Source organism: Fukomys damarensis, unplaced genomic scaffold (genome assembly GCF_012274545.1).
Source record: "Fukomys damarensis isolate Sample0158 unplaced genomic scaffold, DMR_v1.0_HiC HiC_scaffold_1, whole genome shotgun sequence".
In the NCBI taxonomy this organism is placed as follows: domain Eukaryota; kingdom Metazoa; phylum Chordata; class Mammalia; order Rodentia; family Bathyergidae; genus Fukomys; species Fukomys damarensis.
The window spans coordinates 17,692,203-17,705,610 of record NW_022900913.1 but is presented as its reverse complement, the minus strand read 5'-3'; positions in this window follow the sequence as shown (position 1 = coordinate 17,705,610).

The window sequence follows — 13,408 nt, the reverse complement described above, 5'->3', positions numbered from 1 at the left end:
TATATATATAACAAGTGGGGTAAAATCTCAGACCCTTCAAAATTCTTGACAGTATTAATGAGATTTGGATATTTTCAGAGACATGATTCTGGAAAAGAAATAAGAATTCTGTGGATCAATATATGAATAAGACATGGTATTTTGGAAGACTCCCTATAATATGGTAGTAAATGTTCTCATCCAAGTGATAAGGAAGGATGAGAATAAAGGTCTCCCACTGTTTCAAGTGCTGATGAATATCGTCAATACATGTTTAGAGATTAATATGGATTAAAATGAGGCTAAAATGTGATATTGCCTCATTGACTTGACTATGTCACACTCTCTTCTGGGTGGAAAAAAATGGAAATTGTTTAGAACAATGGAGTCAAAGGTGCTATAGCTCAACCAAAATAAATGTGGCTAAATTTTATGAAATCATTTGTTCAGTAAAAATATAGACCCACCTGTTTTTACATTATGTTGTGTTCTATGGATTTTTCCTTCAACCTACCATTCAATTAGGAACTCAATAATCTGACAGGGCCTTGGAACAAATCTATTTTCCTTATCTTAGAGAACACACAAAACTACAAGCAAATGGATTTCAAAGAGCAAGATAAACCAAATCTACAATATTGACCTCAATGATGTCCTCTGCAATTATTAGATCAAAGCAGCTAAATTCATCCAATAAGCTATTTGTGTCCACCTTAGAATTCCTGGTGACTTTCTAGTTAAGTGTTGGTATTGACCTTTCCACCTGACTCAAAGCATCAATCCAAGTAGAGTGGAAGGCTATACTAAGATTCCATAGCCGCATGATCGACCTGCAGGAAGCACACATTATTACATCATTCAAGGTAAATGTGGACAGTGGATGTGGCTGACCTAAAAATGTAACACAGACAAAGTTGAGTTGTCGATTGTTATAGTTACAATCATGGGTAATATCCATAACATCTTTGCCCGTTGAATGACTCTCATACAGGAAAGTCCACATAGGGTTGGCATGAGTCATGTGTTCCTCCAAGAATTCTACCTTAGTAGCCAAGTATAACTTTGTTTTGGAATTATATCCCCAATCCACTCCATAAATGTTTATACTTCTGAGCAACAGATATTTATGTCTGCTTCTCCTGATATTTCCAAGCATCTAGAACCACACCTACTAAGTATTAGCCATATATGCATGTATATATGTGTGTATGTATATACACATATATGTGTGTATGTAATCATTTGTATAATTATAATAAATGCTTTCTGAAATACTCAGATGGCATTTTATTACTTGTGAATTAAAATGCAGCTAACCTGAAGTTCTGTTGTTACATGAAGAGAATTTGGCTCACAGCACTTGTTTGAATGGACAAGAGAAAACAAGAATAAAGTATTTTATTGACTATTCTCCATGAGTCTGTCTCATTCCATAGGCAATTATTATGGTTATTGTAAACTACAAACATTTATGGAGTATGTATAATGTGTCCTAATTTGATCAAATACTGGCAAACTAGTAAGGATCATGGATGAAAGTAGCTACAAAATTTTAATGAACTTAGTACCAAGGCTTAGATTGAAGGAATAAACTTTTTAAATAATGTACAATGGAAAATGATTACAACACAACAGAGATTTAAAAATCATTATAAGATATGTGTATGTATCCGTCCCCCAAGCTGAATATCTTGCAAATATGTACCAATCCGAACAAAAATAAGGACAGATACATTATTTCAGAAGTTGTCACTTTAAAAATGAATGTTGAGATAATTATATTGACATATTTAACTGAAAAATGCAAATAATCCTTTTCAAGTTGAGAATTTTAGAAAATGTAATTTTCTGTGACACATCAGTTAATCACAATAAATAAAGGTCTACTGACCAAAGTATAGGTCAACAGTCAGGAAAACGTATAATACAGTGCAATGGTTTCCAGTCTTTATATATGATAAACATTTTTAAAATAAACTATAATAAGTAGTGTATGGGTTTTCTAGGAAAACTGTAACAAAGTACCATAAATAATGTAGTTTATAAAAAATATATATTACCTAACAATTCTGGAGACAACAAAATCAAAAAAAATCATGCATATCATCAGTATAAAATCAGTATATCAATAGGGCTTCTTCTTTTTGAAGGCTCTTAGGGAAGAACTAGTTGCAGGCCTCTTTACTCTTTTGAGAGGCAAATATCATTTCCCTGGGCCTTTGTACATAATCTTCTCTTCATGCAAGTCTATCAATATATCGAAGTATTTTTCTTTTTCATAAAGACAACAGTCATGATGCTTAGGGCCAACCCTAATCACCTTGCTTTAACTAATTTCACCTACAGTTGCAATGAAAACCACATTATGGGGTATTGGAGTTTAGGACTTCTACATTCAAATTGCTGTCTTGCTGACAAATCATTGTATCTAATGAACTTTAGAACTTAAAGAATTCTAACTTTGAAACACATTTGCATTATCTATAAATATAACAATGATACCAGAGACATCGTAAATAAGTTTAGTATAAAAATTAAATGGGATGTTTGTAAAGCACTTAATATTGGTATTATTTTGGCACAATGTCGAAGTTATTGCTAATACTGTTCAACTTATAAAATAGAAGTGTTGATCACAATCCACTTTCAGAAGCACTTATGTTTATAAATTGCTTATATATTTTGTGTTTTTACTTATGCAATGCTAAATTAGTGACCTAGAGCTATTATAGTAAAGTACCACATAATGGGTGACTGAAAACGAAAGAAATCCATTCTTTCACATTTCTGGAATCGAGGAGTCATAAATCAAAGTGGAATCAGGTTGACAATCCCTCCCAATTGCAAAAAAGAGAAATTCTTCCTGACTTTTCCAGGTTCTGTTAGCTCCTGACATTCCTTGGCTTGTGGCAACAATACTTTATGTCCATCTCCATATGTGAAATGTCTTCCTGTGTTCTTGTCTTAGTGAATTTCTTGTCACTGAGACAAAATACTGAAAAGAAGAAAAGTGTATGTAGCACATAGTTTTTAGAGTTTTGCATCCATAGGCAGCATGGCAGAGGGACATCACAGAGGAGAAACAGTCCATGGAGGAGGAGACAGGAGGCAGCAAGTAGAAATGTTAACTTCTTTCTGTGCCTTTTATTCTAGCCTTGCTGCAGACATTTTGTGTCCTGCCACCAAAACCTAGGGTGGGGCTTGTGTCCTCAGAACATCTGCTCAGCCACCCGCAGAACTATGCTAGTCCTAAACAGTGAACCAAGTTAGTACCACACACCCTTACTGCCAGTATCACACACCCATGATCCAGCCCCCTCCCCAAAGTCCCACCTATGAACTCACAGTTTGGGGTGTCATCTAGAGAGAAGCCATAACAGTCCTTTTCTGTATTCTAATCTTTTCTAAGGACATGAATTTGTATCTCAGCCCCACCATAATACAGTTAAAACCTCTACCTAACTAATAAATCAAGAAAGATTCTGTACTAGATAAAGTCAGATTCTCAGATTTTCATTAAGTTGAATTTGGGGGCACACTACTCAAGCCATTATAAGATGCCATCTACCTCAAAATTCACATTTACTCCACATGTAAAATACATTTACCCCATCCTCATTCTTTCACAAATGTAAATCCATTTCAATTTTCTAAATTCAAACTTGTTTAAATGACTTAACTCAAAAATGTCTAAATTTCATCATCTAAATCAGATTCAGGTACAGCTCTGGCTTTGATCCATTTGGGGACAAATTTCTTCCCATTTGTTACCCACAAAACTAGAAAACAAGTTATCCGCATCTCAAACACAAGAGTAAGGCAGCCACAAGACAAACATTCCCATTAAGAGAGAGGGAAAGTTTAAAGCATAAAGATATTTTCCATCCATCAAAAACTCAGGACTCATCAGGTTACAAGGCCAAAATACAGTCTTGTTTTGTTTGTTCGTTTGCTTGTTTGTTTTGTGTTTACGGTAAACTGGGATCAAACTCAGGGCCCTGTGCCTGTGAGGCAGGTGGCAGAACCACTGAGCTAAATCCCCAGTCACCCTGAAAACAATCTTTTGAGCCTCCGAACCTCAGAACAAGCCACATTTGACCTGGGGATTTTGCAGCTGCTACCCACTTTCTGTTGCCCTCAGAGACATGTATCCTGTTACTTGAAGGACAATATGTGTTTGTTTCTGTGTAACTCCGTCATTTCATTCCCAGCTTATGGAATTTGGGCACAAAAAATGTAAATATTGTGTGTGTTAATTACTATCTTTGTCATTTAGCAAAAAAATAACTGACACCTGCAACTTAAAGGAGGAGAGGTTTATTCTGGTTTACAGTATATAGAAGCATGGTCAGCAAGCTCTAAAGCAGGGCAGCATGACAGATCGGCATGATAGAGGGGCACGGTGGAGAGAAGTTAAGGTGGGAGATACTCCCCACCAGGTCCTGGCCCTAGTAACTGCCCCTTCTGACCAGACCCCACCTCCTAACAGCAAGTCAGCTGCCCCACCCCATAATCCAATCGCGTGCCAAAAGCCTGGCCTAATAGTACATGAGGGTCTTGGAGGACTTCTAGGTATAAACCCTGACTGGCCAAGAAAGATCCTGGTGGCTTTCTTTGAGGTTAGCAATGAGCATGGTCGCTAGCTAAGTCTATTGATGAGTCAGTCACTTCCAAGTTGTGTTCTGTCATTGTTTAATTATCAGTAAGCCTGCTTTCTCTCATCCACTATTTTGTAGTCATATTTGATTAAGAAATAATTAAGGGCTTGGATGTAGTTCAGTGTTAGAATGTGTGTTTAGGTTACATAAGGTATTGTGTTTGGTACTAAAACCCCCAAAAACAAAGCAAATAAACATTCCAGAATAAGCCAGACATTCCTGGATCTGACTGTATAACACTGTGTCTTGTTTGTTTATTTGTTAGTTTGCATCAGCTAATTCACTGAGACACACTGACTTTGTACAATTATCAATGGTCTTTACAAACACCCGAGGTACAACTCAAAAGCAATTAACAACACGGCATTTCAGATACTCAGTGGGATATGTAAACTGAGAAGAGGATTTCAAATAATTTGAGCCATTAATACACTATGAGGTTGTCTTATCTTTCCAAAAATATAAAACTATATATCTATTTCACGCTTTGGAAAATATGCTAAATAACTTCCTTATAAAACATCAATAACTTTATTTATGTTATATAGTATTTACCCTTCAATTCATTGTGACTGTATTGAAAAATATTGATATGAAATAATGTTATTGTGACTAGGAATTATAAGCCCAAATCTAAGGCTTCCTAACAACAGTACTAGTAACATAACAGGTTATGCATTGTGGCTGTTTTCTGAAGTCTATATTCTGTATTGTGTAAAGAACTAAATAACATGTCTTTGAACAAAATAAATGTCATGTTTTTGTTATATATATTTGAGATAATATTTATAAAAACCAAGGAATATTTTTCTCCAATTGTCATCTGAACTATGAGAAAAAGTTGATAACTATGAGAGCGTTTTGACACTCTTATCTATTTCAGATAATGCTCAAGTAGAGAATAAATAAAAACTCCCTGCTTTGTTCTCTACCAAACACTGGGTGTGCAATAGCAGGATATATGAGACTATACATGGGAATAGTTTAATAGTGAGTAACAGATGAAAACATACAGGGAATAAAAAGAAAGTAGCTTCATAAAGAAATGGTGTCATGACATCAACATTTCATTTTAATAGGGGATTTTTTAATTCACTGCTTAGATGCTATTTTGGGAATATATTTTCACTAACATAAAAGCAGAGGGAGAGAAAGACTATTAATACCGTGATCTGAAAAACTATACCTTTTACACACACACACACACACACACACACACACACACACACACAGAGAAGGTGCAGATTGTGTGAAAATGCTGTAGGGCCTTAGAGAAATCGAAATAAGAATGGGTAATATTCTAGTGTGAAGATAAATAGAGCAATAGGGATTCTCACCACACACATATGACTTTTGAAACAAACTGATAAACATTGTTTTAAATATGGCTTGTGAATACATTTACAAACATTAAAAAATAGAAAATGATCTATAAAAGAAAAATATCTCTGAGCAGATTGGTATCAGAAAAAAACAGTGTGAGTCATGCCAAAAAAAAAAAAAGGAAATCTAGATCAAACTCCAAAAAAGACTTCTTTTTAGGATATTCAGGGGCAATTTTAACTAACTGCTTAATGCCATAACTATGAAAGAACTGAAGTCTTCTACATTTATTTCTAACATATTTTGTGGTTTGTTTTTATGCTTATGTGGGTTTTATTGTAAAAACTCTCTTCCATTGAATAAGTTTGCAATGCGAACAAATGATTTCACTCTATTCATAGAGAAAGGAGTTAAAGGGACCCTCTATACATTAATTTTCTAGACTCAGTGAGTCCCAACTAAGGTAATGAATTGAAGATCCCAAAGAACAGAGCAATAAGCCTCAGACAATAAATTCTCTAGAGAATATCACCTCTGCTGTGCTAATTACTGCTGTAGGATGCTATATGTGTAATTGTACAAACTAGTCCTATTTGTTTATTTATACAGATTCACTGTGCATGGTAATGACATTTATCATGGGAGTGGTAGATGTATTAGTCTTTTCTTTTATTTTCATCTCCTACCCCTCCGCTCCCTCAAGCCTAATGATTAAATCATATACCACAGTACTGTATTAAAACTATAACATTTATAGAAGTTATTTTGATGACTTTTATCATTTCAAACATTCCAATCTTATTTAATCACCACTATATTCTTACAACATATACTTTGAAACAGTCCATTTTAGCTATGAGGAAATTGAGGAAAAGTGAATTTAAGAGGCATGGCCAATGGCCTAAATTTAAGTGGGAGAGTTGGATGCAAACTTTAGTGAACTGGCTCAGTGCTTGCCTTTGTGATCCTGCTTTACAATCGGTATCAAAATACAACAGTTAGAATATATAGAATATAGAAAATAATAGAATATTTTCATAAAGCAAATAAAATTTTTATCCTAGATATAAAAATCAATAAAGATTTTGAAGAAAGCATTCTCCATGTATCCATAATGATACCAAGTCTCAGGAATACTCATTCTACTTTTACCAATCCAGTTGGGTACTATTGACAGCATCTTATTGACAAACAACCTGAACATTAAAATCCTTATATACAAAGCCAGAGCTTTGTGAATGTGTGACTATAGGAAAGTGTAGAAGAATTTTGGCTAGCTGAGTGTATTACTAGAAGGAAATGTTAAATTTTGCTTTGAATTAGACTTAAGCAGAAAACCTAAAACAAAAATGTTTCATTTTCCGATTATATTTGCTTTACTATGAAAATTTTCTGCATATTTATTTACATATTTATACAGTTTTATATATTTGTGAAAGAATGCATGTGGCATTGTAAAATGATAAAATCAAAATCACAAAATAACACTAATTTTTCCTTGATTAAACAATTTTTTTCAATGGCAAAAACTCTGGAAATTTTAGGAATTCTTAAATAAGAAATAAAAATACGCTACCTTCATGCAATATCTGGGGAAGGAAATCCGACTTCATCGATGTGCTCCATTAGAGGGAGCCGGCATAAATTAGCATCGAGAAGGAAGAGTCTGTTCCAGGAGTGCCATGGGAATCTGATGGGAGTTTAGAGTTTCAAAAAATATTTCATTTGGGTGAAATGAACATGACACAAATCTGACTAACCCAAAGAAAGTAATTAAATTGCATTTAGTAAATTGCAATGTTTTCAACAGCTGATTACCTGTAGTTCTAAAATATTTCCATCCCTTCAAAGTAAAATCCCATATCCATTCAGTTTCTTTGAATTCTTTTCCTAAGAACGACCTGCTCCTGTCCTGTCTTTATGTTTAGGACATTGCAGTTTGACTCTGCAAATGCAGTGAAAGTTCTAATTTCCTATGAATTTGTTTAGAGCTATAGCAAACACGGTGTCCCATCTATTGGAAATGTCACAATTGCCTAAGTTTTAGGCTAATGAAATGCTGCTTCAGTTAAATCACACTAATGGTAATTAGTATGCTTTATTATATAATTATATAACTATTTATAATTTACTTAATAGTTGTGATTAGAGGGCTAATTTCATTGCATATGTTAATTTGTGACTTATTTTTTCAATAATTGATATATCATTTGCTATTTGAAATTAAACTTGAAGGTTACATTAGAAAATATTACGTTTCTAACACGTTTATGTGCTTAAAGAAAAATTGCTGAGGCTGAGGGGGTGACTCATTGTTAGAACACTGCCTGAATGTACGAGACTCTGCATTCAGTCTGCAACACAACCAAACAAAATACTAAATTGTCGCTACTACTCTCATGGTGCAACGCCTGGAAACACAGCTGGTTTTGTTTTTGATGCCTAATAGATTTTCCTCACACCCTTCAATCAAAGTATCTAAGGCTAAACTACTAGCGTATGCAAGCACTAAGATGACAACAGTTTCCTTACCCCTGGAAGTGTTTTACCAGTTCTCATAATTATGATGGTGCTTTGATAACTCCCTGCTACATTGTTGTTTCCGTAACTGAGCAACTCTTCCCGCAGTGGAAATGCAGGAGCACAGGATGTGCTTGTTTACGTAAAACTGTAAGAATTCTTTCTGGTTGCTAAGCTTGATTATTACTAAAGGGTACACAAATCTGTTACAATGAAGCACTCAGTTATACTAACCCTGTTGTAGCTTTGTATGTTTGTGCTTCTGTGTATGTTTGCGTAAGAGTGAAATGTGTTTTTCTCAAAGTAATCTACAAAACCCCTTCCGGGTGAAAATCGAATACCATGATTCAGATTTTATTCATAGATTTTATTTTTCCTTGATTATGTCTTTGTTTTCACTTTAGACTATATTTTCATTTCTCACTTGTCAAACTAATTTAACCATTAATCACAAGTACTGCACTGTCCAATATTTTTATTAATAATATAACACAAATAAATTCATAGAAGAAATGAGTCCTCGCCTCATGGTAAAATTATCATAATATAAATTTATAGTAATTTTATTAGCCAATATAATAGACAGAACCCTAAATTTTAGAGAATTTTTATCCTAATTATGCATTTAAGCAGTCTCTTCATATTCAACACATAAATATATGTTGTATTTGTCAAAACTAAAATTTCTGCTTCATAGATTTGGGAATTCACAGCTTAATTTTTCAGAAGTGGAGATGATACTTTAATTCATTTACTTTATAAAAGCTCTCCACATAAAATATTATTATTCCCTAGGTACAAATTTAATTACAGAAGACATCATATGGTAAGAGACATTTAATTACCTTGCCAACATGAAGTATCTTATGAACTATGAGAAGAGAGGGAGATGAATAATTAGCATGCACAGCATGAACAATCTGCTTTCTAGACCTTAACCAAGTGATATCAGACATATATGACTGTCCCTGGTAAATATTGATGGAAAAATATAAATGAACCCAAGAGGTGTTCGGAAGAGTTTTAGGCTTATAGGAGAAAATTAATTTGTAATCCACTTCAATATGGGTTCTTTATTCAGTGGACAGAAAAACATCATCACTTAATGAAAGTTAGAGACAGTGAAATGAGTGCTTCTAGAAGGGTATAACTAAAGTAGGCAACGTTTAGACAGGGGTCACACTTTGATGATAAAAATCCACATAAGCCTGACTAGCTGTCCAGCAGAAACCTCTGAAGAAGAACCTTAAAAGTTATTCAGAATCCGGCCGCTGACAAGATCAAGTTCTTTAATGAGAAGGAACATAAGAACATAAGAAGTTTTAAGCAGAGAAACCAGACTAGAAAAATAATGGGAGTGTTGTCATCAAACTACAAAATTGCATAAACCTTAAACTCAGTAACTGTATCCTGTTATAAAGGTGTTGAAATGCAGAAGTAGAACAATTTAGCATAAAAATCAAATGGAGAGGCGGCAAGCATTTTGAAAGCTCAAAAAGAGAGAGCTAAAGATAGCAATTTTCCTAAGTGAGTCCAGCAGGCCTGTTAAACTTAGCAAGACACTTTTCAGTGTAGATAGAAACATTGTAGTTGCTAGATGAAATTATTAATTCATAATGAAGAAAGGAATTAGATGGAACAAATGAAATATTGTTTAGGCTTTCTTTTTCCCTCTTTACCAAAAAATCCTATAGCCTCAGTGACACTGTAAAAAAAATTTTCTTTTCGTTGAATATTCTCCACTTATTGCAGCATGCTACAAAATTTTTTTAATGTTTTACATAGACTATAATATTTCTCATGTATTTAGGGTATGAATAAAAATTGTCATTTGCCACAATATGAATATTATGCACAATATAATAAGTAAATGCCATAATATTTTAATATATACATCATATTTTTTACCAAAGTTGCCCTATCATAAACGAAAAACATTAACAATCAAGGTAGGCAATAGCAAACATTGAAATATGATCAAAAGTAAAAATAAAACATGGAACATCAGAAGTTTTAAGCAGAGAACCCAGACTAGAAAAATAATGGGAGTGTTTTCATCAAAACTGAGGGGAGAAATCTCCTTTCACTAAAGTAGGGTCAAACACTTCAGTCTTAATCTAGATTTTGTGTGACTTACAATTTTTAGTCTTTTCAAAGAAAATCATTACAATATCGAAAATACAAAATTAATGTAAAATGATACTTATTTGTTTATAGTGAAAACGAAATTATAATGAATCGTGAAATTCAAAACCAACAAATATCCAAATTATCACAAAATCCTAAATTATGGCATGATATTATGAGGGACTTTTTAAAACACCTCGAGTTACAACTTCCCTACATTTTGATTGTCTGCTTCCACGATTCTTATTTATTCAAAGAAAAGTATTTTGTAAATTGATGACTGAAGAAAACCAAAGATACTTTAGTATTTATGTAAGCATTGTTGATGCCTTGATTATGGAAAACTCATTGTAGGTTTATAACTAGTTACCAGGAATGTGCTCCTTTGTAACTGATATCTTAGCATACTTAAAACCTTCCACTCAGATACAGAAATGCTTGCTACTTGAAAGATACTTAAAAGTTGGTGCCTATTACATCGCTAAATTTATTTATTAGTTCCAGGTGCCTTCAGTGTGGTTCTTTGAATCTTCTATGTAAAGGATCATGTCATCTGTGAAGAAGAAAAGCTTGACTACTTTTTACAAAGGCATTCCTTAAATTGCATTCTCTTTATTATGCAGGGTTTTTAATCATGAGTAGATGTTTGGGGGGGTAATAGTTCAGGGGTAGAGTAATTTGACTGCTTAAGTAGATGTTGGATTTCCTCAAAGGCTTTCTCAGTGTCATGTGATTTTGGCCTTGCTTGTGATTATCTGTGCATTACAAAGGCAGTAGGAATATCTTGGGACCTATTGATATTCGTTTAGTTCCTATGTTTAATTCCCCTCCACAAAATCGTTATGAAGATTATCCTGACTTGCCCATGAAAGGTACTACTATTTAGATTAAAGTGCAGTTTAGTTGTTTTCCACCTTTGCCAATATACAGACACCATATATACGGAAGGGGCAATGGAATAGTGGACGAGAGAGAAAGATAATGGCACAAGCAAGGAAGAGAGAAAGAGAGGAGAAAGTGAGAGGAAAAGGAAAAGAGGAAAAAAAAAAGGCATCAACAAAAACCCATGCTGTTGAAAAGTCACAAAATGAAAGCAACATCATAGTCTAACTTGCTGATCTGGATTACCCTCTGAGCCTTCCTCCTCACTGAGATTGTGGTCACCTGAAGATCTTTGGCTTTGTCTTAAAATACAGCTCAATCAGTTCATTAGAGCAGAGGAGGGTGCAGAGAAATTGGCATAGTACCCAATTTGAGCTGGCATTAGCCAGGGCCTTCTTGTCCACTCTTTCTCAAGCTACACTTTCCAACCTTTGGATTAGAGAAATTTCTGGGAATCTTTTTTTCAGGGACCCAAGTAGGGGTAGTGTGGGCTTCTTGCAGACATAACAGTAGACTCTCTAGCAGTGAACATGATGTCCTATTGGCACGATGTGTAACCTACCTGCACTCCAGGTTTCTGGAGGAAGACTGGATGAGTAGCTGTCCCAGCTGTTTACAGATACTGCCCACTCAGGCAGCACCTGAGCCCCTGTCTGCTCAGAGCTCAGATCACCATCTCTAACCAGAGTTATGCACTTGTCATAAACTTCCCTAAGCTCCTGCTGACTCCAGCTCAAACGCTGCTCACCTGCTTTCAGTCTCTCGAATGCCTGGCCTTAGGAAATCTCTTGATGGGGTGAAGCACAAACGTTAGCAAGGAGCCTTTTCCATTAGCCTGACTGCCATTGTGGTTCTGGCTCCCTCTCTCAGGGGCACTGGGTCCTCTCTCCCGGTGGCTTCAACCAGCCCTGAAGTGTAAAGGAAGCCAGCCTCCAGGCTTGGTGTGGCAGTTTTTTTTTTTTTTAAACCTCTCTGATACTTCAATTGGAGTTGGAGAATTTCTTTTTCTGTTTTCCTTTCCACATCTGTCCTTCTTTTTGTTTTATGCCTCCGTTTCAGCATACCTGCATATTCTGGTGCACATCTGGGTGGCCAGCTGTCTTGCTGCTACCCCTCAGTTGGCCATGATAAAAACTCTATAATTTATTTTCAGTAAAGCAAAGATTTAATCAGAACTCTTCCTTTTATTTTTAACTAAAATACAAATAACTCTCTAAAAAAGGTAATGCATATTGGCTTTCATAAATGAAACAATAAATAAAATATACAATGATATATACATATAATTTCATGAATTTTTGATAATTTAACCACTACAGTAGTCAGTGTTGTATAATTTTATCTGCACTTCTCAAATTGCCTCAATTGAATATAAGTATCTATATGTCTATATCTATATAGCTAGCTATCTATCTATCTATATATATATATATATATCACCATATGTATATGTCTATAGAGATAGATATATTATTTGGAAGAGATAAAGACGCCAGCAATATTGTGTGGCCTCAGATTTACATTGTGATTTGTTAGGGCAAATTAAGTTTGACAAAATTACATGTGTCAATTCCCAGTGAAAATTGTGAGAAACGGCCTTAAATCCTGTAAGAATCTATTTCCCACTTTTAGAAGACTTTGCTCCAGATCGTCGCCCTTTAATCCACATCTACTGAGAAGATGCTGCGAACCAGAGCCACAGCAGACCCGGTGTGAAGAGGAGATATGATGTGAAGAGGCAATGTGATAATGCACTAAGTACTCATCACTTTTACCCAATGCTTATATTTTGGCATTGTCTCTTAGCACATTATAACTTAAACATGTAGTTATGTAAAGTTAAAAATATTAGAATACATAATTTGCCACTCAAGGTCCTAGGAGAGTGAGTTCAGGAACCCCAATGAAAGAAGTGTATT